Here is a 6,120-nt window from a genome sequence, read left to right on the forward strand (position 1 = left end):
ATATCATTGATGTCGATTTGCAGAAGGGTTTTGGAACGTATAATGTATTCAAACATTATGAATCACCTCGAAGGAAACGATCTATTGATACGTAATCAGCATGGTTTCAGAAAACATCGTTCTTGTGCAACGCAGCTAGCTCTTTATTTGCACGAAGTAATGGCCGCTATCGACAGGGGATCTCAGGTTGATTTCGTATTTCTAGATTTCGGGAAAGCTTTTGACACCGTTCCTCACAAGCGACTTCTAATCAAGCTGCGGAGCTATGGGGTATCGTCTCAGTTGTGCGACTGGATTCGTGATTTCCTGTCAGGAAGCTCGCAGTTCGTAGTAATAGACGGCAAATCATCCAGTAAAACTGATAACAGGTGTTCCCCAGGGAAGCGTCCTGGGACCTCTGCTGTTCCTGATGTCTATAAACGACCTGGGTGACAATCTGAGCAGTTCTCTTAGGTTGTTCGCAGATGATGATGTAATTTACCGTCTAGTAAGGTCATCCGAAGACCAGTATCAGTTGCAAAGCGATTTAGAAAAGATTGATGTATGGTGTGGCAGGTGGCAGTTGACGCTAAATAACGAAAAGTGTGAGGTGATCCACATGAGTTCCAAAAGAAATCCGTTGGAATTCGATTACTCGATAAATAGTACAATTCTCAAGGCTCTCAATTCAACTAAGTACCTGGGTGTTAAAATTACGAACAACTTCAGTTGGAAAGACCACATAGATAATATTGTGGGGAAGGCGAGCCAAATGTTGCGTTTCATTGGCAGAACACTTAGAAGATGCAACAAGTCCACTAAAGAGACAGCTTACACTACCCTTGTTCGCCCTCTGTTAGAATATTGCTGCCCGGTGTTGGATCCTTACCAGGTGGGATTGACGGAGGACATCGAAAGGGTGTAAAAAATGGCAGCTCGTTTTCTATTATCACGTAATAGGTGAGAGAGTGTGGCAGATATGATACGCGAATTGGGATGGAAGTCATTACAGCAAAGACGTTTTTCGTCGCGGCGAGATCTTTTTAAGAAATTTCAGTCACCAACTTTCTCTTCCGAATGCGAAAATATTTTGTTGAGGCCAACCTAAATAGGTAGGAATGATCATCAAAATAAAATAAGAGAAATCAGAGCTCGAACAGAAAGGTTTAGATGTTCGTTTTTCCCGCGCGCTGTTCGGGAGTGGAATGGTAGAGAGATACTATGACTGTGGTTCGATGAACCCTCTGCCAAGCACTTAAATGTGAATTGCAGAGTAGTCATGTAGATGTAGATAATATCCTTCATCACCACCACAAAGCCGCTTATTTCTAGGTAGCGGAGAGGGAGAAGGTAGGGTAGGGTAGGGTAGGGTAGGGTAGGGTGGTTTACGAGAATGGGAAGTGGTTAATTACTTGATTTACTTAATTAAGTAGTCAATCAAACTGATAGAGTGATAGGGGGCTATTCACATAATTCAGGCCTGAAAGTGTACCTGTGTCATTGAGGGGGAGGGGGAAGGTGTACTGGTTTCCTGAGGGGTTGGGAAGTGGAGAAGGGAAGGAGGAGGGGATGGTGAACATTAGGTTAATGACCTGTCAATCGAAACGACGAACTATTCCCATGGGTTCAGAGAACAGTAACTGCCCTGAGAGCATACTTGCCCTTGATGTAGGCAATTCTCACGAATGAGTTGTGCACGTGCTCTCTTCACCCGACTACTGTCAGGCAGTGCGGGTAAATAATGAGCTGTCAATTTCCACACGCCGTGATGGCGCTCAAAAGCGACCCACATCGGTTCCACAGGATTTACATCAGACGAATTTGGCCGCTGAGACATCAACGTGAGATCACTATAATGCTCCTCAAACCACTGCAACACGGTCGTGGATCAAGTACAAGAACAATTATACTTCTAAAATACGAAATCGCTGTCGAGAAGACATCGAGCATGAATGGATGCAGGTGGCACGCTGCTGTCAGCATGTCTCTGATTACTGCCACAGGTGCCATGCAACTGTTGGAGAATGTCTCCCACAGCAGAACACTGTTCTCACAAGCCTGCGTCCGTGGATCGCTGTACGTTCCGATCCGCTGGTCACCTTAATGCCGGCGTTTGAGGAGATGACCACCGACCTTGTGTAATACAAATTTGATGAACCCGACACGTTCCCACTGATGGACGATCGAATTCCGATGGTCCTGAGCCCAGTGCAATCGTAACTGAAGATGTCGTTGGGTCAGCAAGTGAACACGTAGGGTGGTCTGTTGCGGAGCTCTATGTTCATCAATGTACGATGAACTGTGTGCTCCGAAACAACTGTGCGTGCAAAAGATTGCGCTCTTTCAGCATAGATTCCACAATTCACTATCTATCTTACTTTACAAAGCAGGCAAACCTCCGAACCACACGTTCAGTGAAGAGTCGTGGACGTCCAATCATTTAGCACCTAGTGGTAGTTTCACTGTCCTATCTTTTTCTGTAGATCGTCATGACAGTAGAGCGTCAACATTCGACCAACTTCGCCATTTTCAAGACACTCGTTCACAGGCTCTGCGTAACAATAATCTGCTCTTATCCCAATGGATTTCCCATGCCCGGGTTCCCGGGTTCGAATCCCGGCGGGGTCAGGTATTTTGTCTGCCTCGTGATGACTGGGTGTTGTGTGATGTCCTTAGGTTAGTTAGGTTTAAGTAGTTCTAAGTTCTAGGGGACTGATGGCTATAGATGTTAAGTCCCATAGTGCTCAGAGCCATTTGAACCATTTGAACCCAATGGATTTTACCATTTGCAGGCCATATATTCGCTAGGGTGAACCCCGCCCCTATCCGCTTACATACTTTTGTTAGCGCGTCACGTGCCTGCAACGCCACCAGGTGGAGTCCAGTGTCGCTGTGGGAAGTAGTCATAATTTTTTGGCTTATTATTGTATATGATACGGATACCAGAGAGAAGAGCAAATGTCCAAGTATTGGTTGAACCAGAGCTTTGCAAGCTACCTACTTTTTGAGTGGCCTATTCGTCCTGAGGATTCTTCCAAAGAATCTCAGTCTAGTATCTGCCTACCATACGGTTAGTTTTATGTGGTCGATCCACTTTAAATCGGTCTGTACTAAAACTACTAGATCTATTATGGTTGTGATTACTTTCAGTGATTGTTCTATAATCATACTACAATGGAACTTTCTGCCTTTTTATACGCAACTTGATACACCTGTTTATGCTGAGGGTGCTTTTATCGGTTGTCCAGGCGGTCAGTAAATACAATCGAACATCTACAGGAAGGTGATTAACAAATTTATTTACACTTGGTAACTGAGCTATACAAAACTTTGAATGCTGCAGTTTCTTCTCTGATGCTGAGTTACATACAATCAGAATAATGTTCTTCATAAAACGAAATAGTCTTAAATGTTGATGCACTTATATAACTCTCTAACCCGAATTAATGGTTACTAACGTCAAGCTTCGTTCGATGTGATTTTCTCACTGCACCCGTCCGCACTAACGGTGATTAGTCTATCGATGCAATGTATCTGGGGGCGAGCTCTGAATTGCGGCTACTTAACACTTGCGCTCCGGTGAACTTCTGTAAAAGTCGGGAGCGAATGTGCCGCCCAGCCAGTGGGCTGCTGTAGCAGTTCCGCCTCGCATCACATTCCTCCGCATCACAAAGCACGACTTCTTTGGAAGTTTGACCTGTGCACCATCTAGCGGCTTTGTTCAAAGTCTGTAGTTAACAACAGAATCACTAGATGGCAGTTGCATTCTGTTTCGAAGCGTTGGTTTCGCTTGAGTTGCACTGTTCATTTCCCACCTTGTTTCTAATCAGATAGATAATTACAGTGATAACATTGTGGACAGAGCAAACCAAAGACAGCGATTCATTGGCGGAACACTTATCAGGTGCCACAGGTCTACTAGAGAGACTGCTTACACCACTCTTGTCCGTCGTGTTCTGGAGTACTTCTGTGCGGTGTGGGATCCGTATTAGGTGGGACTGACGGATGACATCGAAAAAGTACAAAGAAGGGCAGCTTGTTTTGTATTATCTAAAAATAGGGGAGATAGTGTCATGGACATGATGCATGAACTGGAGTGGTAATTATGGAAACAAAAGCGTTTTTTGTTGTGACGGGATCTTCTCATGAAATTTCAATCACCAGTTCTCTCCTCCGATTGCGAAAACATTCTGTTGGCACCAACCTACATAGGGAGAAATAAACATCACGATAAAATAAGAGAAATCAGGGCTCGCACAGAAAAATTAAGTGCTCGTTTCTCCCGCGTGCCGTTCGAGAGTGAAACGGTACAGTGACAGCTTGAAGGTGGTTCATTGAACCCTCTACCAGGCACTTTATTGTGATTAGCAGAATAATCACGTAGATGCAGATGTAGAAGTGTTGTTAACCTTAGTTAATTTCTACTGGAAGTGATATGACAGATAAGCGATATACTTCGGAGGAAGATCTCTCTCATATTGGGTAGTGACTTTGAAGATGAAAGCGAATCGTCGTCCGAATCTGACGATGAACATGAAAAACGTATTGTAGCTGCATCTACATCAGCGCTATTCCAGCTGTTCCACTGACATCCCCAATTTTGGATTTGTGCACAGACCGACACACAATATCAAAAACATGTGTGATTTGTACAAATATTTTCTCGAATAAATATATAGTATAAAGTCCAATAATTGCGGTAATACCACGAGCGTGAAAGCAGGACAGGGTAGCGCTGCGGTGATCGCGAAAAATTCGCCGGACAGCGGGCACGGCCGGGCGGGACTCGCGCTCGTCTACAGCTCTCAACGCAACAATCACGGCGCCGTCGTAAAAGGGTTACAAGGAGCACAGGACAATCACAGTCTCGAGCAGTGGTGTCATGTGGATTTGCGTCCTCTGGTAGCTTGTATGCGTGGAGTTACCTGACGGAGAACGGCTGTAGCAGCGGCTGTAGATGCGGTAGCAGCTCCGAACGAGTAAGCGGCCGCGGAGGGCGGCAGGATCCATCTCCATCGCTGAGTCTTCGGAAGTTCCATGCACTCGGACCTTATATTCCAGCAAGGGCTGCTCTGGCAACAGAATAGGTTGTAGGCAACGTGCCTGAAAAACGAAATTCTAAAACGGGATCACTGTAAACATGTAAACTGAATTGACTTTGGTACCGTCAATAGGTGTCCGAGGAGCCGTGAACGGCATAACGAGCACAGACAGATGTGTGAGTGACGACGCTGGAATTCCAGTTGCGAGGCTCGTTTTTGACATTATAGAAAACTTTTTTTGCTCCGTGAAGAACTACGATGAGAAGCTGGCGTCGGAAGGAGAGTGGCGAGGGTGAAAGAGACGCAGCTGAGTGCAGTGCCGACGACCATGTGAGAATTATGAAAGCGGAGCGTCGTGAGCACGCCTAGTGCGATAGGTGCTCAGAAACAATAACAAACATTTTACCTTGAAGGCGAAACACGAAGTTTGGACACCTCAGCCTTGAAGGTGCGAACGAAACGTTCAGCTTCACCATTCAGTTGAGGAGAGAGCGGTGCCGTTCGGTTATTTTGAATTTTATTTTGTTGGCAAAATTGTTCAAATTCCGACGACAAATACTGCGAATCATGGTCCGATAAAATTATATGTGGTAAACCCCGTAAGGAAAAGACAGAAGCGAGTGCTTTGATAACGCTAATGCTAGCAATCGAATGCACTGGAATAACAAAAAGATATTTGCTGCATGAGATTTTCACTCTGCAGCGGAGTGTGCGCTGATATGAAACTTCCTGGCAGATTAAAACTGTGTGCCCGACCGAGACTCGAACTCGGGACCTTTGCCTTTCGAGGGCAAGTGCTCTACCATCTGAGCTACCGAAGCACGACTTACGCCCGGTACTCACAGCTTTACTTCTGACAGTATCCGTCTCCTACCTTCCAAAATTTACAGAAGCTCTCCTGCGAACTTGCAGAACTAGCACTCCTGAAAAAAAGGATATTGCGGAGACATGGCTTAGCCACAGCCTGGGGGACGTTTCCAGAATGAGATTTTCACTCTGCAGCGGAGTGTGCGCTGACATGAAACTTCCTGGCAGATTAAAACTGTGTGCCCGACCGAGATTCGAACTCGGGACATTTGCCTTTCGCGGGCAAGTGCTC

At 45.6% G+C, this 6,120-nt stretch overlaps 1 non-coding gene across 1 annotated transcript; it reads right to left on the reverse strand.

The window, feature by feature from the left end:
• Window positions 1–5,768: 5,768 nt before the first annotated feature.
• Window positions 5,769–5,843, reverse strand: Trnas-cga (transfer RNA serine (anticodon CGA)). The gene has a single exon. It is a non-coding gene; the product is annotated as a tRNA-Ser (tRNA).
• Between the last annotated feature and the right edge of the window lie 277 nt (window positions 5,844–6,120).

The sequence above is a fragment of the Schistocerca gregaria genome, chromosome X, assembly GCF_023897955.1.
Source record: "Schistocerca gregaria isolate iqSchGreg1 chromosome X, iqSchGreg1.2, whole genome shotgun sequence".
Lineage (NCBI taxonomy): Eukaryota > Metazoa > Arthropoda > Insecta > Orthoptera > Acrididae > Schistocerca > Schistocerca gregaria.